The sequence below is a fragment of the Heterodontus francisci genome, unplaced genomic scaffold (assembly GCF_036365525.1).
Source record: "Heterodontus francisci isolate sHetFra1 unplaced genomic scaffold, sHetFra1.hap1 HAP1_SCAFFOLD_834, whole genome shotgun sequence".
Classification (NCBI taxonomy): domain Eukaryota; kingdom Metazoa; phylum Chordata; class Chondrichthyes; order Heterodontiformes; family Heterodontidae; genus Heterodontus; species Heterodontus francisci.
Genome location: NW_027141595.1, coordinates 62,501 through 72,500, shown reverse-complemented (window position 1 = coordinate 72,500; position 10,000 = coordinate 62,501).

Genomic DNA, 10,000 nt, shown 5'->3' with positions numbered 1-10,000 from the left:
TTGATCGCCCTTCCACTGGTTAACCATTTGCCCTTTCGGACTTAGTCTCTGGACATTATTCGACTGATTTTCTGGTTAACCATTTGCCCTTTCGGACTTAGTCTCTGGGCATTATTTTCGACTTTTTGGTTAATGATTTCACACTTTTTACTTACTTTTGCGCTTTTTGGTTAATGATTACTCTGCTTACTGGTTAATTATTTGCCCTTTCGGACTTAGTCTCTGGACATTATTTTCGAGTTTTTGGTTAATGATTTCACACTTTTAACATATTTTTGCGCTTTTTGGTTAATGATTACTCTGCTTACTGGTTAACCATTTGCCCTTTCGGACTTAGTCTCTGGACATTATTTTCGAGTTTTTGGTTAATGATTTCACACTTTTAACATATTTTTGCGCTTTTTGGTTAATGATTACTCTGCTTACTGGTTAACCATTTGCCCTTTCGGACTTAGTCTCTGGACATTATTTTCGAGTTTTTGGTTAATGATTTCACACTTATAACATATTTTTGCGCTTTTTGGTTAATGATTACTCTGCTTACTGGTTAACCATTTGCCCTTTCGGACTTAGTCTCTGCACATTATTTTCGAGTTTTTGGTTAATGATTTCACACTTTTAACATATTTTTGCGCTTTTTGGTTAATGATTTCATACTTTTTACTTACTTTTGCGATTTTTGGTTAATGATTACTCTGCTTACTGGTTAACCATTTGCCCTTTCGGACTTAGTCTCTGGAGATTATTTTCGAGTTTTTGGTTAATGATTTCACACTTTTTACTTACTTTTGCGATTTTTGGTTAATGATTACTCTGCTTACTGGTTAACCATTTGCCCTTTCGGACTTAGTCTCTGGACATTATTTTCGAGTTTTTGGTTAATGATTTCACACTTTTAACATATTTTTGCGCTTTTTGGTTAATGATTACTCTGCTTACTGGTTAACCATTTGCCCTTTCGGACTTAGTCTCTGCACATTATTTTCGAGTTTTTGGTTAATGATTTCACACTTTTAACATATTTTTGCGCTTTTTGGTTAATGATTACTCTGCTTACTGGTTAACCATTTGCCCTTTCGGACTTAGTCTCTGGAGATTATTTTCGACTTTTTGGTTAATGATTTCACACTTTTAACTTAATTTTGTGCTTTTTGGTTAATGATTTCATACTTTTTACTTACTTTTGCCCTTTTTGGTTAATGATTACTCTGCTTACTGGTTAACCATTTGCCCTTTCGGACTTAGTCTCTGCACATTATTTTCGAGTTTTTGGTTAATGATTTCACACTTTTAACATATTTTTGCGCTTTTTGGTTAATGATTACTCTGCTTACTGGTTAACCATTTGCCCTTTCGCACTTAGTCTCTGGAGATTATTTTCGACTTTTTGGTTAATGATTTCACACTTTTTACTTACTTTTGCGATTTTTGGTTAATGATTTCACACTTTTTACTTACTTTTGCGATTTTTGGTTAATGATTACTCTGCTTACTGGTTAACCATTTGCCCTTTCGCACTTAGTCTCTGGAGATTATTTTCGAGTTTTTGGTTAATGATTTCACACTTTTTACTTACTTTTGCGATTTTTGGTTAATGATTACTCTGCTTACTGGTTAACCATTTGCCCTTTCGGACTTGGTCTCTGGACATTATTTTCGAGTTTTTGGTTAATGATTTCACACTTTTTACTTACTTTTGCGATTTTTGGTTAATGATTACTCTGCTTACTGGTTAACCATTTGCCCTTTCGGACTTAGTCTCTGGACATTATTTTCGAGTTTTTGGTTAATGATTTCACACTTTTAACATATTTTTGCGCTTTTTGGTTAATGATTACTCTGCTTACTGGTTAATTATTTGCCCTTTCGGACTTAGTCTCTGCACATTATTTTCGAGTTTTTGGTTAATGATTTCACACTTTTAACATATTTTTGCGCTTTTTGGTTACTGATTTCATACTTTTTACTTACTTTTGCGCCTTTTGGTTAATGATTACTCTGCTTACTGGTTAACCATTTGCCCTTTCGGACTTAGTCTCTGGACATTATTTTCGAGTTTTTGGTTAATGATTTCACACTTTTTACTTACTTTTGCGATTTTTGGTTAATGATTACTCTGCTTACTGGTTAACCATTTGCCCTTTCGGACTTAGTCTCTGGACATTATTTTCGGGTTTTTGGTTAATGATTTCACACTTTTTACTTACTTTTGCGATTTTTGGTTAATGATTACTCTGCTTACTGGTTAACCATTTGCCCTTTCGGACTTAGTCTCTGGACATTGTTTTCGACATTTTGGTTAATGATTTCACACTTTTAACTTAATTTTGTGCTTTTTGGTTAATGATTTCATACTTTTTACTTACTTTTGCGATTTTTGGTTAATGATTTCATACTTTTTACTTACTTTTGCGATTTTTGGTTAATGATTTCATACTTTTTACTTACTTTTGCCCTTTTTGGTTAATGATTTCATACTTTTTACTTACTTTTGCGATTTTTGGTTCATGATTACTCTGCTTACTGGTTAACCATTTGCCCTTTCGGACTTGGTCTCTGGACATTATTTTCGACTTTTTGGTTAATGATTTCACACTTTTAACTTAATTTTGTGCTTTTTGGTTAATGATTTCATACTTTTTACTTACTTTTGCCCTTTTTGGTTAATGATTACTCTGCTTACTGGTTAACCATTTGCCCTTTCGGACTTAGTCTCTGCACATTATTTTCGAGTTTTTGGTTAATGATTTCACACTTTTAACATATTTTTGCGATTTTTGGTTAATGATTACTCTGCTTACTGGTTAACCATTTGCCCTTTCGGACTTAGTCTCTGGAGATTATTTTCGACTTTTTGGTTAATGATTTCACACTTTTAACATATTTTTGCGCTTTTTGGTTACTGATTTCATACTTTTTACTTACTTTTGCGCCTTTTGGTTAATGATTACTCTGCTTACTGGTTAACCATTTGCCCTTTCGGACTTAGTCTCTGGAGATTATTTTCGAGTTTTTGGTTAATGATTTCACACTTTTTACTTACTTTTGCGATTTTTGGTTAATGATTACTCTGCTTACTGGTTAACCATTTGCCCTTTTGGACTTAGTCTCTGGAGATTATTTTCGACTTTTTGGTTAATGATTTCACACTTTTTACTTACTTTTGCGATTTTTGGTTAATGATTTCACACTTTTTACTTACTTTTGCGATTTTTGGTTAATGATTACTCTGCTTACTGGTTAACCATTTGCCCTTTCGGACTTAGTCTCTGGAGATTATTTTCGAGTTTTTGGTTAATGATTTCACACTTTTTACTTACTTTTGCGATTTTTGGTTAATGATTTCACACTTTTTACTTACTTTTGCGATTTTTGGTTAATGATTACTCTGCTTACTGGTTAACCATTTGCCCTTTCGGACTTGGTCTCTGGACATTATTTTCGAGTTTTTGGTTAATGATTTCACACTTTTTACTTACTTTTGCGATTTTTGGTTAATGATTACTCTGCTTACTGGTTAACCATTTGCCCTTTCGGACTTAGTCTCTGGAGATTATTTTCGAGTTTTTGGTTAATGATTTCACACTTTTTACTTACTTTTGCGATTTTTGGTTAATGATTACTCTGCTTACTGGTTAACCATTTGCCCTTTCGGACTTGGTCTCTGGACATTATTTTCGAGTTTTTGGTTAATGATTTCACACTTTTTACTTACTTTTGCGATTTTTGGTTAATGATTACTCTGCTTACTGGTTAACCATTTGCCCTTTCGGACTTAGTCTCTGGACATTATTTTCGAGTTTTTGGTTAATGATTTCACACTTTTAACATATTTTTGCGCTTTTTGGTTAATGATTACTCTGCTTACTGGTTAATTATTTGCCCTTTCGGACTTAGTCTCTGCACATTATTTTCGAGTTTTTGGTTAATGATTTCACACTTTTAACATATTTTTGCGCTTTTTGGTTACTGATTTCATACTTTTTACTTACTTTTGCGCCTTTTGGTTAATGATTACTCTGCTTACTGGTTAACCATTTGCCCTTTCGGACTTAGTCTCTGGACATTATTTTCGAGTTTTTGGTTAATGATTTCACACTTTTTACTTACTTTTGCGATTTTTGGTTAATGATTACTCTGCTTACTGGTTAACCATTTGCCCTTTCGGACTTAGTCTCTGGACATTATTTTCGGGTTTTTGGTTAATGATTTCACACTTTTTACTTACTTTTGCGATTTTTGGTTAATGATTACTCTGCTTACTGGTTAACCATTTGCCCTTTCGGACTTAGTCTCTGGACATTGTTTTCGACATTTTGGTTAATGATTTCACACTTTTAACTTAATTTTGTGCTTTTTGGTTAATGATTTCATACTTTTTACTTACTTTTGCGATTTTTGGTTAATGATTTCATACTTTTTACTTACTTTTGCGATTTTTGGTTAATGATTTCATACTTTTTACTTACTTTTGCCCTTTTTGGTTAATGATTTCATACTTTTTACTTACTTTTGCGATTTTTGGTTCATGATTACTCTGCTTACTGGTTAACCATTTGCCCTTTCGGACTTGGTCTCTGGACATTATTTTCGACTTTTTGGTTAATGATTTCACACTTTTAACTTAATTTTGTGCTTTTTGGTTAATGATTTCATACTTTTTACTTACTTTTGCCCTTTTTGGTTAATGATTACTCTGCTTACTGGTTAACCATTTGCCCTTTCGGACTTAGTCTCTGCACATTATTTTCGAGTTTTTGGTTAATGATTTCACACTTTTAACATATTTTTGCGATTTTTGGTTAATGATTACTCTGCTTACTGGTTAACCATTTGCCCTTTCGGACTTAGTCTCTGGAGATTATTTTCGACTTTTTGGTTAATGATTTCACACTTTTAACATATTTTTGCGCTTTTTGGTTACTGATTTCATACTTTTTACTTACTTTTGCGCCTTTTGGTTAATGATTACTCTGCTTACTGGTTAACCATTTGCCCTTTCGGACTTAGTCTCTGGAGATTATTTTCGAGTTTTTGGTTAATGATTTCACACTTTTTACTTACTTTTGCGATTTTTGGTTAATGATTACTCTGCTTACTGGTTAACCATTTGCCCTTTTGGACTTAGTCTCTGGAGATTATTTTCGACTTTTTGGTTAATGATTTCACACTTTTTACTTACTTTTGCGATTTTTGGTTAATGATTTCACACTTTTTACTTACTTTTGCGATTTTTGGTTAATGATTACTCTGCTTACTGGTTAACCATTTGCCCTTTCGGACTTAGTCTCTGGAGATTATTTTCGAGTTTTTGGTTAATGATTTCACACTTTTTACTTACTTTTGCGATTTTTGGTTAATGATTTCACACTTTTTACTTACTTTTGCGATTTTTGGTTAATGATTACTCTGCTTACTGGTTAACCATTTGCCCTTTCGGACTTGGTCTCTGGACATTATTTTCGAGTTTTTGGTTAATGATTTCACACTTTTTACTTACTTTTGCGATTTTTGGTTAATGATTACTCTGCTTACTGGTTAACCATTTGCCCTTTCGGACTTAGTCTCTGGAGATTATTTTCGAGTTTTTGGTTAATGATTTCACACTTTTTACTTACTTTTGCGATTTTTGGTTAATGATTACTCTGCTTACTGGTTAACCATTTGCCCTTTCGGACTTGGTCTCTGGACATTATTTTCGAGTTTTTGGTTAATGATTTCACACTTTTTACTTACTTTTGCGATTTTTGGTTAATGATTACTCTGCTTACTGGTTAACCATTTGCCCTTTCGGACTTAGTCTCTGGACATTATTTTCGAGTTTTTGGTTAATGATTTCACACTTTTAACATATTTTTGCGCTTTTTGGTTAATGATTACTCTGCTTACTGGTTAACCATTTGCCCTTTCGGACTTAGTCTCTGCACATTATTTTCGAGTTTTTGGTTAATGATTTCACACTTTTAACATATTTTTGCGCTTTTTGGTTAATGATTACTCTGCTTACTGGTTAACCATTTGCCCTTTCGGACTTAGTCTCTGGAGATTATTTTCGACTTTTTGGTTAATGATTTCACACTTTTAACTTAATTTTGTGCTTTTTGGTTAATGATTTCATACTTTTTACTTACTTTTGCCCTTTTTGGTTAATGATTACTCTGCTTACTGGTTAACCATTTGCCCTTTCGGACTTAGTCTCTGCACATTATTTTCGAGTTTTTGGTTAATGATTTCACACTTTTAACATATTTTTGCGCTTTTTGGTTAATGATTACTCTGCTTACTGGTTAACCATTTGCCCTTTCGCACTTAGTCTCTGGAGATTATTTTCGACTTTTTGGTTAATGATTTCACACTTTTTACTTACTTTTGCGATTTTTGGTTAATGATTTCACACTTTTTACTTACTTTTGCGATTTTTGGTTAATGATTACTCTGCTTACTGGTTAACCATTTGCCCTTTCGCACTTAGTCTCTGGAGATTATTTTCGAGTTTTTGGTTAATGATTTCACACTTTTTACTTACTTTTGCGATTTTTGGTTAATGATTACTCTGCTTACTGGTTAACCATTTGCCCTTTCGGACTTGGTCTCTGGACATTATTTTCGAGTTTTTGGTTAATGATTTCACACTTTTTACTTACTTTTGCGATTTTTGGTTAATGATTACTCTGCTTACTGGTTAACCATTTGCCCTTTCGGACTTAGTCTCTGGACATTATTTTCGAGTTTTTGGTTAATGATTTCACACTTTTAACATATTTTTGCGCTTTTTGGTTAATGATTACTCTGCTTACTGGTTAATTATTTGCCCTTTCGGACTTAGTCTCTGCACATTATTTTCGAGTTTTTGGTTAATGATTTCACACTTTTAACATATTTTTGCGCTTTTTGGTTACTGATTTCATACTTTTTACTTACTTTTGCGCCTTTTGGTTAATGATTACTCTGCTTACTGGTTAACCATTTGCCCTTTCGGACTTAGTCTCTGGACATTATTTTCGAGTTTTTGGTTAATGATTTCACACTTTTTACTTACTTTTGCGATTTTTGGTTAATGATTACTCTGCTTACTGGTTAACCATTTGCCCTTTCGGACTTAGTCTCTGGACATTATTTTCGGGTTTTTGGTTAATGATTTCACACTTTTTACTTACTTTTGCGATTTTTGGTTAATGATTACTCTGCTTACTGGTTAACCATTTGCCCTTTCGGACTTAGTCTCTGGACATTGTTTTCGACATTTTGGTTAATGATTTCACACTTTTAACTTAATTTTGTGCTTTTTGGTTAATGATTTCATACTTTTTACTTACTTTTGCGATTTTTGGTTAATGATTTCATACTTTTTACTTACTTTTGCGATTTTTGGTTAATGATTTCATACTTTTTACTTACTTTTGCCCTTTTTGGTTAATGATTTCATACTTTTTACTTACTTTTGCGATTTTTGGTTCATGATTACTCTGCTTACTGGTTAACCATTTGCCCTTTCGGACTTGGTCTCTGGACATTATTTTCGACTTTTTGGTTAATGATTTCACACTTTTAACTTAATTTTGTGCTTTTTGGTTAATGATTTCATACTTTTTACTTACTTTTGCCCTTTTTGGTTAATGATTACTCTGCTTACTGGTTAACCATTTGCCCTTTCGGACTTAGTCTCTGCACATTATTTTCGAGTTTTTGGTTAATGATTTCACACTTTTAACATATTTTTGCGATTTTTGGTTAATGATTACTCTGCTTACTGGTTAACCATTTGCCCTTTCGGACTTAGTCTCTGGAGATTATTTTCGACTTTTTGGTTAATGATTTCACACTTTTAACATATTTTTGCGCTTTTTGGTTACTGATTTCATACTTTTTACTTACTTTTGCGCCTTTTGGTTAATGATTACTCTGCTTACTGGTTAACCATTTGCCCTTTCGGACTTAGTCTCTGGAGATTATTTTCGAGTTTTTGGTTAATGATTTCACACTTTTTACTTACTTTTGCGATTTTTGGTTAATGATTACTCTGCTTACTGGTTAACCATTTGCCCTTTTGGACTTAGTCTCTGGAGATTATTTTCGACTTTTTGGTTAATGATTTCACACTTTTTACTTACTTTTGCGATTTTTGGTTAATGATTTCACACTTTTTACTTACTTTTGCGATTTTTGGTTAATGATTACTCTGCTTACTGGTTAACCATTTGCCCTTTCGGACTTAGTCTCTGGAGATTATTTTCGAGTTTTTGGTTAATGATTTCACACTTTTTACTTACTTTTGCGATTTTTGGTTAATGATTTCACACTTTTTACTTACTTTTGCGATTTTTGGTTAATGATTACTCTGCTTACTGGTTAACCATTTGCCCTTTCGGACTTGGTCTCTGGACATTATTTTCGAGTTTTTGGTTAATGATTTCACACTTTTTACTTACTTTTGCGATTTTTGGTTAATGATTACTCTGCTTACTGGTTAACCATTTGCCCTTTCGGACTTAGTCTCTGGAGATTATTTTCGAGTTTTTGGTTAATGATTTCACACTTTTTACTTACTTTTGCGATTTTTGGTTAATGATTACTCTGCTTACTGGTTAACCATTTGCCCTTTCGGACTTAGTCTCTGCACATTATTTTCGAGTTTTTGGTTAATGATTTCACACTTTTAACATATTTTTGCGCTTTTTGGTTAATGATTACTCTGCTTACTGGTTAACCATTTGCCCTTTTGGACTTAGTCTCTGGACATTATTTTCGAGTTTTTGGTTAATGATTTCACACTTTTTACTTACTTTTGCGATTTTTGGTTAATGATTTCACACTTTTTACTTACTTTTGCGATTTTTGGTTAATGATTACTCTGCTTACTGGTTAACCATTTGCCCTTTCGGACTTAGTCTCTGGAGATTATTTTCGAGTTTTTGGTTAATGATTTCACACTTTTTACTTACTTTTGCGATTTTTGGTTAATGATTTCACACTTTTTACTTACTTTTGCGATTTTTGGTTAATGATGACTCTGCTTACTGGTTAACCATTTGCCCTTTCGGACTTAGTCTCTGCACATTATTTTCGAGTTTTTGGTTAATGATTTCACACTTTTTACTTACTTTTGCGATTTTTGGTTAATGATTTCATACTTTTTACTTACTTTTGCGATTTTTGGTTAATGATTACTCTGCTTACTGGTTAACCATTTGCCCTTTCGGACTTGGTCTCTGGACATTATTTTCGAGTTTTTGGTTAATGATTTCACACTTTTAACATAATTTTGCGCTTTTTGGTTAATGATTACTCTGCTTGCTTGTTACTGATTTCCCCTTTCGGACTTGATCTCTGGCCGTTCTTTTCGACCTTTTTGGATAAGGTTTCCACACTCTGAAATTATTTTGGGCTCACTGATTAGGCGAGATCAAGGGGGCATGCCTGGGCACTTTGGGCTCAGTTTGGGAAGGCGGCGTCCGTGTGCTCCTCCGCCCTTCCCGCACTTGCGGCTAGGTTTGCCAAACTGCGCTGACCCGCAGCCCTGCCTTTTTGCCCACGGCACGGAACGACTCAAGTCTGGCTCCGTTCCAGGCCGTTGCCTCCGGCTGCCCGCCGTCCGGCCGGCCTGGGACGTACCCCGGCTGACGGCGCCGGAGGCCCTCTAGCAGCCACCGGTGCCGCGGGCCAATGGGTCCGGGCGTTCCGGAGCTATCGGTGGGGAAGTGCTCTCCCCTTTTCCTGACGCCGTTCGCCCGAGCAGAGGTGCAGCCTGACGGGACTGCTGTCGCCTTCCGCGGCGCACCGGCCCCTTTCACCTGCCGTCGACCGCGCGGAGCTCGGACCTCCCTCCCCGAAGTTATGGCCCCGGCGCCGGAGGGTGCCCGGGGCCGGGCATTCAGCGGGGTGAGTCTTCACCTTCCCGGTCAGCCTGCGGGGTCGGTGCGCCGGCACTCGACGCCGGAGGGTCCCCTCTTTCCGTAGAGCCCCGCCCGGTGCCGATCGGCCGGCGGATTGCGGAGCGAAC